Here is a 16,576-nt window from a genome sequence, read left to right as displayed (position 1 = left end):
CGGAATTAAATAGATGTCAAAACCGTGACCCTTTCGAAGGGTACCTGGTGACCCTTTCAAAGAGTCAAATATGATCCATCCTTTGGAAAAGGGTCAATTTGACCCTTTTATTTTTACCAGTGTCCCTATATATCCGCTTCAACGCGGCATGCCCTAGACTCCATTCGTAATTTTTCGGTTAGAGACTGACGGAAGAGGGGACCTCGTCTTGGCGATCTGAACTTTAAGATTTCGGCGGATGAGGAGTTATGGCGATGGTTACTAACCAGCGGACAGCCCCAAAGCCATTCAGGTATTGTTTTTAACTTAACATCAAGTGGCAACCGGCTGGGAAGTTCAAAGCCAATGTTTTTATCCTTGCTATGAGACGATGTACAAGGGCTGCCAACCCCATCTAGTTCGAAAATGGCAAGGTGTTTCTGTTTACGGAATGATGCATTGCTATAAGCAAATTAGCAAAATCTCCATTATGACTCAATAAGTTTCTAGACTCAACAAGTTTTTCTCTTATTCCAATAACATAACTTCAATCACTTCAAAAATACGGTTTGATATTGATAATTTAGTTCCATAGTAATACCAAAATTTGGGTCTTCAAAATTAGTAGTATAACTTTTAGTTTGACCTTTGTTTCATCGATTTACTTTAATCTATTTAAGTTTAAATATTAGAAAGCAGTTTATCTGCATAATACCTTAATACTTCGTCTCAACATTCAGCTATTAACGTACATTCGACAAAGCCTAGGATTTCCTTATTTGTAAAACATAATCTCAAACATCATAATTCCTGGTAAAACGATTTTAAGTATTACTTTTCCATATACACGAAAAATTATAGATGTTCAAGTAAGTCAAAATATTAAATTGATTTTTTTTAATAAGACTAAGGTTTATCATTTATAGTCAAGTGTGCTATTCCGGGCGCTTCGCTAGCTGGATCACCTGAATCGTTTATGACTACGCTAACTAAATAATCCACTTAAAATAATATTTTTATTTTTATTTCCGTAATATAGTCACTACAATAACATAATATAACTTTTCAACTTTGAGAAAAAGCAAAACTATTAAATATCCATTAAATAAGTGAGTGTAATCGACTCATCTGCTGACCATTTCACCAGACCGGGCTCTTAATTTCGACAAAAGTGCCTTTTTCTTGACACCAGCAGATGGAAATGTTCTGGTCAGGTTCACGTGTTGTGCCAGCTCTTAAAAATCCTGGATCAAAGGAATGTGCCACAACACTCTTTCTGGTGTCTGCTACTGGCCAACTTGTTCCTCCAATTGTTGTTCATAAAACTGATGTTACCTCAAAGATTGTCTTTCACATTAAATGTTAAATGACATAATCCAATAAAAATTTTAAAAATGTAATAAAAAATTATTTTCTCATTTTAATATACTTGAAAATTGAGTGATCCAATTAAAAAACCATTTAATCCAATTAGCGAAAAGGCGACCCAATTAGTGCATGCTAACTTGTTTCAGTATTATCATTATTTTATAAATTTTCTTTAATATTTTTGATAATTTTTTTTATATTACGTTTCTGAATGAAACAGTGAATAATTCTATGTATTTAGAAGAAGCAAAATAGAATTTCATCAGTCCAAAATCCAGCGTTTAAGTAGCACTATACGGAAAGCGATCCAGTTATCCCACCTTACTATACTTCTTTAAGAAAAATTAAAACCATAGAAAGGAAATTCTCAGATCGATTATTTTGGATTCATGCGGATTTCAACCGGTTTTGAATTATGGCTTTATTAACAATTGATTACTTACTTAATACGGAATCTAATACAAATTTCAAAGTTGTTCAATAAATTTAAACCTTTCGAATTAGTGCAATTTTGACATTAGATTAGTTGAGAAAGTTGAATTTTATTTTGAATTTTGAAAAATTGTTAAAAGGCATGGATAGAGGGCATTGGCTTTTTTTTAATTTTCACTTATATTTTTCACTTAAGGTACTTGATTCGGGTACTTTAAGAGATTTTCTTTATTTATGTTTTCGGAAATAAGAGCAACTTTATTGAAGACCTTTTACAAGTTGATTTGCTTTTCGAGAAATTGTTGTTTCTAAAACTTAAATGTCAAATACTTATAATTTTGTTTTTCAATTATTTTCTTTTGTAAGAAATTCTGTGGATTTATCTAAACGAAAAATATTTCTTGAAATGTCTCTGTCTTTAAATTATTATATTTTGTTTATTCAGTGTTTTTTTGACTAAACGTTCAAAAACTGTAAAAGACGTTCAAAAGACGTAATAAAAATTAATTAATCATCAATCCAGGTTTTCAAAAACAAAAAACAATGACGTTACAAAACATTTTCACAGTAAATTTTAAAGTTGTATTAAATTTCAAAATAAAAATTCTGTTCCTACTATTGGGAAGTGGGGCAACTTTGAAATTGAGAATTTTCTCCTATGTTTAAGTGGAATTGAGCCATATCAATAAGTAATTTAGCTTCTCGGTTTGTTTGTGCAGCTAAATTATATCGCGATAGGGCTCAATTTTATTTAAAAATAGGTGAAAAATCCCAATTTCAAAGGTGCCCCACTTCCCCCTATAACTATTTCTAATTTTTTTACCTATCTCTCATTTATTCTGACAGCTGTACTTAATTTGATGTCAGAAAAGAGGCAGATTATTGTTATCGCTGTTTTAGTTTTATGTCTTTAGGAGGTCCCCTCGTCTATTTCATCACTTTTGGAAGCTGTGCATTGAAATAATTTGCATACATGAGTTTCTCTAATATTGCAATTTAATTACATTATCCACAGTCATTCCATCGTGTCGCATCACTTTCTTCGGCGCCGGCCTGGAAGCAACCCAAACTTCCGGATGATTCAGTTCGTATGTTGACTACATAACCATGCAAATTTACTTCTAATCCGACCCCTTGTCATCCCCATCGTGATATTGCTTTCTTGCTCTACTTGTGAAATTGAGCAACACAATATTCTGGTGATACGTGATTTACCTCTTTGGGGTTCTGTTTTAATTTGTTTCCTTTTTTTTCAAATCTGTGGATTTCTTTACCACTGATTACTTATAGGAATTGAAGTTAAAAGATTGTGAGAGAGGATGAGAGGTCAATCGATGAGGATTTTTCCTTGAGCCTTAAATATATGGAATAATTTAGGAGAGACCGGGATTATTTTGGTCACAATTTTGAACTTCAGTATTAAATATAAGAAAGAAGTGAAGCACATAAAATTCTTCCGGAATTTTTCGGTTACAATTATTTATCAGAAGTAACTTTAGGAAACGTTTAGACCATTTTAAGCCTTCAACACGTCGTGACAAATTTTCATGAATATGAAGCATTTTAATGTGATTTACGTCTATACGTATGTGCTAGCAGGTTAATTCAGAATATTCCATTTTGTCGAAAATTAATCACAATATGCAGGGTCCTTTGAAGATCACAAGTCTCTATCTCTAACCGTTTACCCTTTAACTCTGATACGATAGAGAGACAAACAACATGACATTAATTATCTAAAATTGTCAAATTTACGAAAATAGTGTTAAAGGTATTGTTTTACACAGAAAAAAATATTTTGTAAAAATGTTCGTAAATGTTTGTGAATTCTTATGGGGCAGTCACGAAATGCTCGTAAATCGTATAAATCACAAACAAGTTCGTAAAAGTCTGTACTTTTTCCAGAAATATTTGTTCGTCAAATATTAATATTTTACGAACATTTACGAACAAATGACAAAATTTTACAAACATTTTTTGTGTGTTTACGAACATTTACGAAGAAATGTTTGTAGAAGTACAAAAAATGCTCGTCAAATCATTGTGTAACGAACAATGTTTGTAAAAGAAGTACAAACTTTTACGAACTTGTTTGTGGGTTATACAATTCACAAGCATTTCGTAACTCCCCCATAGGAATTCACAAACATTTACGAACATTTTTACAAAATATTTCTTCTGTGTAGAGTAATTTATGTCTATATTGATCCAAATTTCCTACACTTTGTAAACCCTGACGTGACTTATCTAAATAATACTATAACTTCTAAAGAGAAAATGGGCCTTTTCTTTCAACATCCGCGGAGTGGACTGTCCACAGCCGCTGATGTACTTCACTCACTGAAATACGGAGACGATTGACGCGAACAAAAGCCCCAGCAAACTTCAGCACCCGCCTGAGGATGATGGATTGAGTTTGTCATAGGAATGAAGAATTAGAATTAGTGAGTTGGCCGTCAACTGGGTTGAGAACTGTCAAATAGTCCGTACGTTCTACAATTTGTATAGGAAAAACTGTCAAATATGGACACAAATTTATCTAATGTGTAGAGGCCATAAGATACAAAACTAGTGGTCTCACTATGATCTCTTATCACATTAAAGCCTTATTTGAATAATTTCACCTGACTAAAACTTTTAATGGCCAATTGGGTTTCATGGAAAATCTGCCCCATCTTCCCCTAATCCTTTCCAGAGATTGATGGATGTTGTTGATGAAGGAAAATTTCTTCTACACAATTATTTCTCACATATGTGTCCATGTTTTTGCTTTCACCTCATTAATCGAGAGCAAGTGTCCAAAATTCTACCAAAGTCGATGACTTGAAGCAAAAACACCTGCTTGAATAACAGAAAAACAGAAAGAACAGTTCACTGACTTTTCTCCAAGGTCTAATGAATCTGTTTATTGACTAATTAATATCACATTCAAAGGTCAATCTCATAAATCAATTAAAATGTTTAATTTGGCAGGAGAGTCCAGCCAATGTGGACCAAAAATTGAAATTGTTTTTCAAGGCGAGACTTTCTTTGATCACTGAAATATTTTCTATTTTATTTTCTTATTAAATTTCCCTCATCCTGACTTGGGATTTTCCATCCCAGAGTCTTCTGGTCGTCTTCTAATCCTCCGTCTGTCTCCGAATTCTACTCAAGGGGCAAGAAAAAATTAATTATACACGTCACTCCTTCCACAATTGTCCTTCGTCGTTCTTTTTTTTTGTTCTTTTTGGTTCTACTGTCGTTGCTTTTGCATGAAACTGTCGCCACTTTCCAAAATGAAATTGAGCGAAAGAAAATAGAAATCCTGGACTGAACAACACAATTTCCAGCATACAGTCCAAGTGGGCAGATAGGGTATGGGGGCAAACTCAGCTAAATGACGACACTGTGGAGTGATATAGGAAACCCTTAAAATGCAAATTAACTCTCCAATTATTTTCACCGCCCCCCGAAGCCCTCAAACCAGGATACATCGCCCAATGAATTGTGACTTGGAGTGCGGGATTGCGTGGAGCTTCGTGTGTGGTGGATGTAAAAGGGGTTTCACGGAAATAGAGTGGTGTCGATTTAATCAAATCTTCTCTCAAACTCACCCCTATTTATTCGGTGGATAGGCGACAAACAGAAAAAAAGAAGACCCAGAAGCTGAGAGAAATCGGATGCTGTAGATGGCAAATAAAACAAATCGTCTGAACATATAATGGTTTAGAGGAAAGATAAAATTAAATTGTTGTTTATTTTCATTCGTTTCCTGTTGATTTGTGCGATTCTCAATGGTAATTGCCACAAAAGACATTCTTCAGTGAATTTTGTGGACAATAGGGCTGGGGGAAAACTCAAAAATGTCCCAACATACACTGTTAGAAATTGGTAATAAAAAATTTCTGTAATATTTTATGAACTTTTATAATATAATTTAGTGTATTTATAAAACATATTAAGTACCAGTAGAACGAAAAAATAAGCAAAAAAAAACTTGAAAGAATTTTTTTTCTGGAACTATAAACCAAAGAGAGTAGTTCAACTTAGCTATCTTCTTCTTGCAAAGTTTAGCTAATATTTTTTTAATTCTTTATTTTTGAAAGAAAATTAAATTTACAATAAATTTAGCTACACAGCAACTTATTAATTTTCTGATAATATTACTAAGTCTCATCGCGGTTCTTAATTACCTTCAACGTTTTTTAGTTTAAAGATCAAACCCTTTTAAAAATTGTACTTTTTAAAATCCTTTTTGTGCTGAGTATTAGTAAGCATATTTAATATATGAAATAAAGGAAATTAATGTAGGGTAAAGGCTCATAATTTCGGACAGTCTGCTTATAAGCATCGATGTTTCAAGTTTGAAGTGCGATATTTTCAATACTAATTGCTTTTTTTGTTACACTCTTTTCAGAAGGGTTGCTTAGAAACTTGGCAAGCTATTTATCGTCTTATATTTACTAAAATTAATTTTAATACGCTTAAAAATGAATTGATATGTAGAGGTGAATTTGACTCTTATTTTGGACAACTTGGTTATTAATTTGGACAACTTGGCTGTAAATTTGGACAGCTAATCTGCCTCAACAGGATGCCCATTGTTCTTCATTTCATGAACCAATCTTACCGAGTCCTCTTCCTGTTCATGTAAGAGAAACGTAGAATGTCACAAGAAACCCGGAAACTTTCCATATCGTTCATTAAAGTGAGTTGACTTCGGTACTCCAAGTACGTGCGGATTCGCTCATTCCCTGGCCTTTCCGGGAGCCTTTCAAGGCATTTCTCGCTACATCTCTTTCGTAGAGATGATGCTCCTTTGTTTCTCCAGGCATTTGTCCAACCTAGTCATCACAAAGGCTAAAACTTCAGAAAATTTCGTGAGAAAAATACCTGTCCAAAATAAGGAGTATCACCTCACTGGTGAATGTCTTAAAAAATTTCCCATTTTTCACAGGAAAAAATCTAATTCACAAGGCAAATCTCACTTCAGGTCAAATTTACAAATCACCACTAACAAATCAACACAATATTCAATGAATATTTAATAATATGACTGAAAAACAGCGAGAAAGAATTTTTAGTACTTCACCACAGCTAAATAAGACTGAAGTAAATACGAAGTCTGTCATATTTCTCGTAAGCAATTGCACACACTGAATTTTTAACAAAACAATTTCAACTCAAATCATATTCAAAATTTAACATATTTAATGTTAAAATCTTCCAAAAAGAACAAATATTTAGATAGAATTCATTATTCATCAATTATTGGAATAAAAATCCATAATTTTAATCAATTTATTTTTAGTGTCCAATTTTATCCTCAAAGTGTCCAAAATAAGAAACTGGACAATATTACGAGCCTTTCCCCTAAATCCTAATTATTTTTTTCAGCATATAGCTCCAGTTTCCTGATGTAATTTTTAATTAAATCGTTATTTTACAAAAATACTAAAACTCGTAGTTAGTCAAACAATCTCAAAATTAAATTTAAAATATCTGTCTGAAGTTGCCTGATCATACTCTACCTGAACTTGAATTTTTCAATTCAAGCATACAAAATTTAAGAAGGATATTGTAGATTTATTGAGAAGCAACATCTCTTTCGTAAATATTGTAAATGTCAGAAATGATGCATTGTGAGTGCTAAAAACATGATGTTATACAAGACAATGGAGGTGCCGGCCGAAATCGCGAAAGCCAAAAACCTGAATTTGTCGAAATCACGAAAGGGTTAAAATACCGAAAAGCCAATAATCTGAAAATTCAAAGTTCCGAAAAGCCAAAAACTCGAAAAGTCAAAATCCAAAAAAGCCAAATCTAGAATGAAACAATCTCAAACATCAAAATCTTAAAAAGCGAAAATCCATAGAAGATACAAAATCCCAAATGGGTCGATATCTCAAACAGCCAAAATTTTGAATGTCAAAATTCCGAAAACCCAAAATCCCGAAAAGCCAAAATCCAGAACGCCAAAATAATCAAAATCTTAAAAACGACGAAATTATACGGAGGATAACATGTAAAATTGCACAAAACACAGAAAATTTCTCCTTACATACAGCAATTGCGGGTGTAATTCTGGAAGTAACTATATGACACTTATAAAAATTTGAGAATTTGGCTTTCGGATTTTTGGCCTTTTTGGGATTTTGAGTTTCAGAATTTTGGACTTTTCAGGATTTTGACCTCGATCCGATAATGAGTATTTTCCGTGAACGATTTTAGGTGTAAATACCATTTTAGCCATCATCTCTAGAGCAAAGTGTACGATTTCATTTCATAAAGCAGTCCAAAAAATCTGCTAATAATATTAAATACTTATCAAGGCTTTTAGTAATAATAATTTTTCATAATTATAAATTTTTAAAATTCTAAATCTTGTAAACCATTTTTCACTGTGTATCTACATTCTATTCAGAAAGAGGCTACAAAAAAAGGAAACCAATTGGGAAAATGAGCAAAATTGAGAAAGAAAACTGTGTTGAAATTCATCAATGACTAACGACATCATCGAATTCAAGATTGAAAAACAAGATGACGAAAATTGAAGAAATATAGAGAATGTCATTTGAAAGATATCTAAGACGGGGCTTCCCTTGGAAGAGACCAATAGTATCTTCGACTGTGTCTCATGTTCACAATATAATTTATTTGATGTGGACTTTCGATGAAGTATCACATTTTAATTGGACTTCCATCGTCCCTTTTATTACATTCGTCGTATCGTATGTGTACCCTCTACTTGCATTATTGATGGCGTATTTACCAATTTTGTATGGTTTCACCCGATAATTATAATTTGATTGAATCGATTGATGAATATGTAGCTCTTTCCTATTGCTCTGTGTCTCGTACCAAAAGGAAAATCCATTCAAATGGAGTGACATTCAAGTGATTCTCTCAATTGATATGCACAAATTAATTCATATATTGTACCTCATTGCTGCTAAAACTACGCAAACTTTTCAATTAGGCGCTACTTAGGCTTAAAACTTTCCCGTATATTTAGAATTTAGTATTGGACGTATTATTAGGTAGATGCATAGGATAAGGTGTGGCTAAATTGAAAACGCTATTTTTGCATAGGAAGCTAGGTTTAACTATAGTTCAGTTTAGATCCACAATTGTTTTCTGTATTTAAATTACATTAGGTTAAAGCCCAGCTTCCTTTAGAAATATGCATAAAGTATTTTTTTTTCAATATAGCCCCATATACCCTAACGAGTTCCTGTTTTTTATATGCGATTTTTAATGCTTTTCGGGATGTTTTTTTGTCATTAACTTTCTCTGAACGGTCTAAAGTTGGTCAGAATTCAGTACTTGGCTCAACGTGAACAAACCCTTAATAAATGATATTTCTCAGTTGTAAAAAACATACAAAAACAATTTTAAAATAATTTGTTCTTAAAAAATAAAGCAATATGATTTGCATATACGGTTTCACCCATTCCAAAACAGTCCGGATTTTGGCTTAGAAAACCAGGATAGAATAGTCTAATTCAGAACTTGTTCCAAATTTGAAATTTTCTTGACTTCAAATAGGAATAAAGATTTTTTCTTTAATATTACAATGGTAAACTGTTTTTTTTTATATTACCTATAATAAAATTTGATTATTTTTGATTCCGCTCCAGGTAAATCATAATCGCACATTGATTTGGAACGTGTTAGTCTATTCTACCCTAAATTTGTTAAGGTAACCTCAAAACAAAATAAATTTTATGTTGCTTAATCTACTAATTTTATCACATTTCAAAATCGATTCGAAGTTGCTAGACCCAACTTCATGTGCGTACGTTGCAAAGCTTTTTTAAATTTTTCTCCGCAAAAACCAGAAGATCATTTTAACCATTTTAACCCCACTTAAAATATTCCTGTTTTGAAATAAAAATCAGATTTAGGTGAGACTATAAAATTTTTACCTGGCGAAGTGACTGAAATATAGTGGAAAAGCCTTTTGATCAGAAGGATCAGAAAGCCATAACAGTTCATTGTATACGAATTTAAAAATCTTTTTTAAGGAAATCATAAAATTTGTTTCAAGCGTTTCAGGATACTCTCTCAATATTTTACTATATTCTCCTGAATCGCAATTAACTGGGTCTTCAAATTTCCCTAGTCAAGGAAGTTTGATGAAGAACCCATACCTTTTAGAACAGTTTGAATTGAGCTTTACAATGAAGCGACTAGTTGTGATGCTCATTTCCGGTTTGTGTTTTTCATTCAATTATCGATAATAGACGATATCTTTTCAAGATACACAATTTTCCTGTGTTCTTTATGTAACGGAGTTTTCAGGAGTTGGAGAATGTTTCGAACATTTCCCACCGTCTCTCTTAGACGAGATCACAGAGCACGCGGAAAAACGTAGAATCGATAAAAAAAAGTAGAAGGACTTTTTGCCTTCTTTGTGCCTTGCTGAAAGTCATGGGAGCTCTCCCTAATTGTAATTAATATGAACAATTTGAGCTCGCCTTATTATATGGTATGTCTGTGTCTTGCTTTTACGTGTATTCATACCAAATAGAGCCCTCATTTGAATCCAGGAAATGCTTCCTTCTGCGACAAATTTATACAAATAGCACAACACTGAGACAGTGGGATGGAAAATTGAGGACGATGAGACGATATATGTAGATGGGGTTGGTGGGATCACCAAAAGGGGCCGACATCATGGAGACAGAGTGGAATGATATAGAAGATCGTGCTTCTGTTTTCCATAGAAGAACCACTTTCTTATCTTTGCTCAATGGTACAGTTTCTGAGGAAAATACAGTATACATTATGTTTTGCCATACAAAATTGCTGTTACACAAAATACCCCAACATTATGCACATGAATAGAGCGAAAGCATCTGAAATTGCAGTAATTGAAACACAAATGCTAAATTTCATCTCCTTCTTTAACTCCAAAACCTAACTAGAGGAGTATAGGGAAATTTCATACTCATTTTTATATAGAATAACTTTAAAACAGTCCGTTCAAAGGCCAATTATATTATATTTGAACTTTATGTTTTATAGTAGAATTGATTTCTTTAGTTTTCAGGTATGTGACCTGACTGTCAATATTTTTATTTTTTTTTAAACTCTTTAGGTGAAGATTTTCAGTCTTAGTACACACTCTGGCTTCGAACACTTCATATTTTTCCCATCTTCCTTTAATGTATCTGAACTATTTTTTCAAGATATGTATCACTTAAGACTAGGTATTAAAACATATTGCAATAAATAGGTCAGATTTATTAAAGAAATATGGGAAAAATATGAAGTTTTCGAAGCCACAATGTGTACGACGCGACGCCAGAAAGCTTTCCCAAAATTTTAATTGTCTTATTTCTAAATATCAGTAAATATAAAATACTAGTGAAAATATGAAAATTTAACACATTTTCAATAACACCTAGCTCTAGGTTAACACTTTCTCAGCAATATTTCATATCGAAAAATTACAGTACCTAAGGCAGAGCTTGAAATAGAAGTACAAAAATTAATAGTTTGCGCGATTTTTTTCTGGGAGAAAAAAAACAACCAAGTTTCTTGATTTTTTTGGTAAATGTTTAAACTTACAGGGTGCTTAAGGTAAGTGAACTATATTTCGGCCAGCTTGCAATTTCGGCCACTATTTTTTTCTTCCAAATTTTTATATTTTGGTTACTCTGGAAATTATACAATGTAAAAAATGGCATTTCGACAAACGAGATGATGTGAAAAAGACTTAGGAAGAATTTCGAAACGGTAAGGAACTATGAGAATGAAGGCGACCGAAATATGCCACCAATGCTATGTCTATATTTTCTATTCATTATAAAATCTATTAAGAATGATTTTAGATAAAATGAAGACATAAATAAACACTCCTTAAAAAGAATTAACAAAAAAATCAATTTTTATTATTAGAAATATTATATTGCAAATTTTGAGACTTTGACTCTTACATGCAACTATGCCGAAATTTTGCACACTTACCCTAAACAATTAAAAAAAAAGCGATAGAAAAGCGTAACATTTTTGCAAAATGAAAGATTTCACGTAATAGAGCTCGCCATTAATTCATAAATCACAAAATCACAATCAAAAATTAGTAAAAAAAAAATTATCATTCTAGAATGGTCTTGCATGAGTTACAAGCATACGGACAAACAAAAAAATTGAATACGCGAAAAATAAGTAATTTACGGATATTTAACCGATTCATTAGTGATTTCAAGATCTTTAAATCTTTCAAGATAAATGGCGGACCAACGAGTAGTTAACTGATCTCGTAATAGCGGCTACTAATCAACGAGAATTGTGTAACTATATTGTAATTTTTGTATAAAAAAAAAATGAAAAATAATAATAATAAAATAACTTTGAATTTACCTATGTTTTGTTAGTGTATTCTTAGATTAAATTTTGTAGTTCATCTTATATAAAAATTGTCTTTTTTTGTTTTTGTAGTTCAGGTTGTCCGCTTAATCCATATGGCTTAGGCCTAAAGCCTGTAATTGAAAACGGAGTAGGGTGGCGGCATTACTTGTGGCCAGTCTTTACTTATGACCATGTCGCAATTTTTGTTGGAAAATGATTCCGAAAACCGAAAAAAAATGTGATTTGCTATTAAAACACATTAAGTATTTTTAATTTTGTGGTTTTCTGAAATCATTTTTTGACATTGTAAAGTTTTATGCAGGGGGGCCATAAGTAAAGACAGTGGCCACAAGTAATGCCGCCACCCTATATTACATTAATAAAAAAATTACATTATCTATGTAAATTCACTAAAAGAAATCCCCAATCATGTATTTTTTTTGGATTTTAATGCCTCAATATTCACTATTTATGAAAAAATCGTGGGAGGTTTATATGTTGTGGAAGTCTCCAATGAGGGGACTTGTCAAAATTTTTACCATGTATAGTGCATTAACGAATTATTGAAAACTGTTTGACCCTTATCCAGAATATTACATTAAAAATTAAAGAAAATCAGAAATATCCAAAAATTACTCTTAACTCAAACTTTCCCACCATCCCCTATATCAAAAAATGTCAGCAAATTGGGAGGTTTTTGGTGTTTCATTAACGAGAAAATTATCTTGAAAAAATATTATACAAAATTTAACAAATTACTTTAAAAGTTCCATCAATAAATTGTCTAAAAATTTTGGAATGAGAAGGATCCCTTGACAAATGACATGGAAGCTAAAGAGGCCCTACATTTACTCTAACATGTGTTTTCCGACATTCTCTGACCCAACACCTCATGGGGCGGATTTTCCGCTCCCTGAAAAAAAAAGAGCCACCAATTTTCGATATTGTACGTCTTTTTTGGGCGTGAGGGATATATCTTGGGCGTCATCCCTTTGATAATGCTATATACTCCCCACAGGCTATGTGGAAGGTGTGAGAGCATCTTGTGCCTTTTGCTAACCGTTGGCGCGAAGATCCCCCCCAAGGGAAATCGAATTGAAATTTAGAGTGGATTGGACAGTGGAAGAATGGGGTCAGTGGGGGTAGTTGGAAAAAGTTCCAATATTTGCATTTACCATGTCGAAGGAATGGTCTCTCAAGGAGATGATGAAGTGACTCTGTCGTGTTTTCAAATCAATCAAGGAATAGCACAAACTATCCCATCCTTCGGTCTCATCTCCCATTTCGTTTCGGTTGGCGACTTTTTTTTCCATCTTCTTTGCCTTTTTTTTCTACTTCACCTTACCCCATGGGGTATCCATCTATGTGTTCTTTTGCATCACGTCATTTGCCATTGGGAATTATTTTCCCATTTCGCACACACACAAAAGCATCCCCCTACCAACAAAATGGACCAAGATGTGACCCATGCGTTGGGGTTTATATGCAAAAAGGGATGCGACATACACAAAGACCCATTGCAGGATATTACTTTAATCAAGGAAATTGACAAAATCGATTTGTTACAAGTAAATTAAATTAAATTGATTCACCACTCTCTCTACTGACAACACGAAAGGGACCAAATGATAATTTTCGCAATTTTTTCCTCTTTTTCCCAACCCCTTAACTGAAAAAATATATTACGCAGAGGAAAAAGTTGTTCCATGGAGTAGTTTCTCTCTCAAGTGATATTTTGCTATTGCCAAACGTGTAAATTATGCCGGAAATTCGATAGTTAATATTGTAAATTATAATAGGGTTTGTCGGAAAGAAAGAAAAATTGTGATAAATTTTTGAGAACGAATCAACCTTTTCAACAGAAGGTCTATATTTCTTGCGTCAACTTTAGGGTCTCCCAAAAACCCCAACTCAGTATGTTCAACCACTCGAGTTTATAGTAATGACAGTGACGATCGGGCGGACAAACGTAACTGACCAGACGGAAGAAAATGTTGAAAGGATAGGTCCCTATAGATGGAATGTAGAAATATTAATAGATTAATCATTAAAAGTTAAGTCTGTCACTAAATGATTTTCTAATAATTTTTGTAAGAGTTAAATGCGTAAAAAACTAAGGGTTTTAAATAGAATTAAACTACCTCTACTTCACATTGTATAATTTAGTTAGGAATTTTTAAACACTTATAAAATACTATTCCTTTTAAACGATGAATCCTAAAGTAGTTGTAACATTTTTACCATTAAGGAATTAGAGAGCATAACTCTCACAAGTAATTCTCAAAACGGTCCAGGTCGTGAGTTTCAGGAGTAATGAAACTACCTAAGATGATAAATTATTGTCTAAAACAACCAAAAGCTTTAAAAATCTTATAATGGACTTTTAGTAACTCTTATAATTAGTATACAGAAACAAAAATCCTTGTAGGTTTTCAGATTCTCTGATAACCGTAAGGGAAAGTATCCATGCTTTGTACGATTCAAAGCTTCGTAATGATTAAATTTTTCATATTTTTCTCAATAAATGTGACTCCGCAATATCCCGGCTAACACATTAATTACTTATTAAGTGATTAATAACTTCTTAACTCAATGACTTAATTTTAAGGAGTTGTGGAACATACAACTACTTAAAAAATATATGAAAATGAGATAAACGTCAGCACTTTGTGGTAAGTAGTGAAACTAATATGGCATGACTCAGCCTTAAGACTATGTAGTTAAATAAGGTCTTTGTTAAGGTCCTTAATTAAGTAGTTTGTATTAAGGACACGAAAAGTATTTTAATTAAGTACTTTTAAATAAGCGCTTTTCATGGAGTTACCCTAATGCATATAAAACATGTATTTTTAATTCTTCATATTGCTTATTTCTGAAATAAAAGTCAAAATTACATGTTTTGGAGGAATTTTCGGTCTAATAGGTCATAGCAGATTGTGAACGGAAAAATAGACCTTTCTTGACTTTTTCTCTTTAATTCTTCACCAATTCTTTAATTCCTTCGAATATTGTGAATTTCTTCTACTTTTCTTAAGAGACTTACACATAATTATCACATAACTATCTGTGGAGAATTACCTATAAATATATTGTGGTGTTATAAATCTGTCAGGGACTGTGTGTTTCTTGGGCTTCCTTCTACCGTTTGTGATATTCACGTACCTGTGGTAAACAATAATTTCTCTGTGATAGGATTCTGTGATATCTAATACCCTCTTCTCCCTGCCCAGTTTACCTGGAAATATATATTCCTTTATTAAATATCTTCAACAGTGATCCGGAACGTAGGCGGCTGGATTTTCCAGAAGACGTTTCCTCGATGACCGCCAAATGCCCTTCTCCAAATCCACTGAGGCAGTGAAACACAATTATTCCCTTCACCAATTATTTATTTACACCAATTTCTCCACTACTAGACTGAACACAGTTTAACTCTACGTCACTGTCGTTTTTCTGTATTTTTAATTTAATATTTTTATAATAATTACACAAATAAATCTAATAAACTTCTCCTCACGTCTCTTTGATTTTCAAGTCTTCTTACGTAACTATCAGACTTGTTCCCCCTCATTCCCCTACTTTCTTTCCAGCTGATCTTATTCACCACTTTTTCCTCCTTCTCTCTCCCTCCATGCATATTCAAAATCCAACCGTCTTTTGTCTCTTATTTTTAAGAGATCTCCAATCAATGGAAATTCTATACACTATCAATAATTGATAATAAGCTAACTTATATTTAATTAAATGTGTAAGTCTCTTAGAAAAAAAATTAAAGAAAATTTACATTATTCGAAGGCATGAACGTTCGAAGAGACAGTACTTTCCCCTATTGCGTCAAATTGCGCTTGCGACCGTTTATAGCAACGTAATTTCTTGCAAATTTCCAAGAATTTTCGTGAATTTTAGTCCCTTCTGCGGGCAATAGTATTGACTAAGAGAATGGTTGGCAAAGTCAGTCAAATCACTCAAATAGAAGTGTCTTTGAGGCAATAAATTTAATTTGATCTTCCTTTGGACTGTCCTTGGCAATTAACCACTTCATATGCGGTGCAAATATTTAAGCTCTGGGAACCTTTCTCTGTCAGATGCGAAGGCCGCAGGAAATATCATTCAAGTGGGTTTGCCTTTTGAAGCTCAGCTCAACGCGCAATTTCCCATCGAGAATTGACAGGAGGAAATTTCCGGGGTCCAAACGCACAACCATGTACCCAACCTACCCAACCATTTGAAGATCTTGTGGTTGGGGGTATCACAAGAGTAGAGAAGTCATTACGTAACACATCTAATTAGAGAATTGCCAGTAAAATGGGGTAATGACAATTTTGTGTGTCTCTTGAACTTCTGTCTTTTAATGCTGCGCCAAGGGGTGTGTTATACAAATCAAACTGATTAAGATGTTATTTAGCAGGAAGGTTTTCTCTTTGGTAAATTAGTCTTACTAAGATAGAGTTGACTT

The 16,576-nt window shown here is 33.0% G+C and overlaps 1 protein-coding gene across 3 annotated transcripts in view; it reads left to right on the top strand.

Annotated features, from left to right (window-relative positions):
• LOC129798949 (uncharacterized) overlaps nucleotides 1–16,576 on the top strand; it is a 230,317-nt gene that overhangs the window by 83,884 nt on the left and 129,857 nt on the right. The window lies entirely within an intron of this gene.

Source organism: Phlebotomus papatasi, chromosome 1 (genome assembly GCF_024763615.1).
Source record: "Phlebotomus papatasi isolate M1 chromosome 1, Ppap_2.1, whole genome shotgun sequence".
NCBI classification, from domain to species: domain Eukaryota; kingdom Metazoa; phylum Arthropoda; class Insecta; order Diptera; family Psychodidae; genus Phlebotomus; species Phlebotomus papatasi.
Note: the sequence above shows the minus strand (reverse complement) of the source record. Positions and strands in the feature narration are given on the sequence as shown.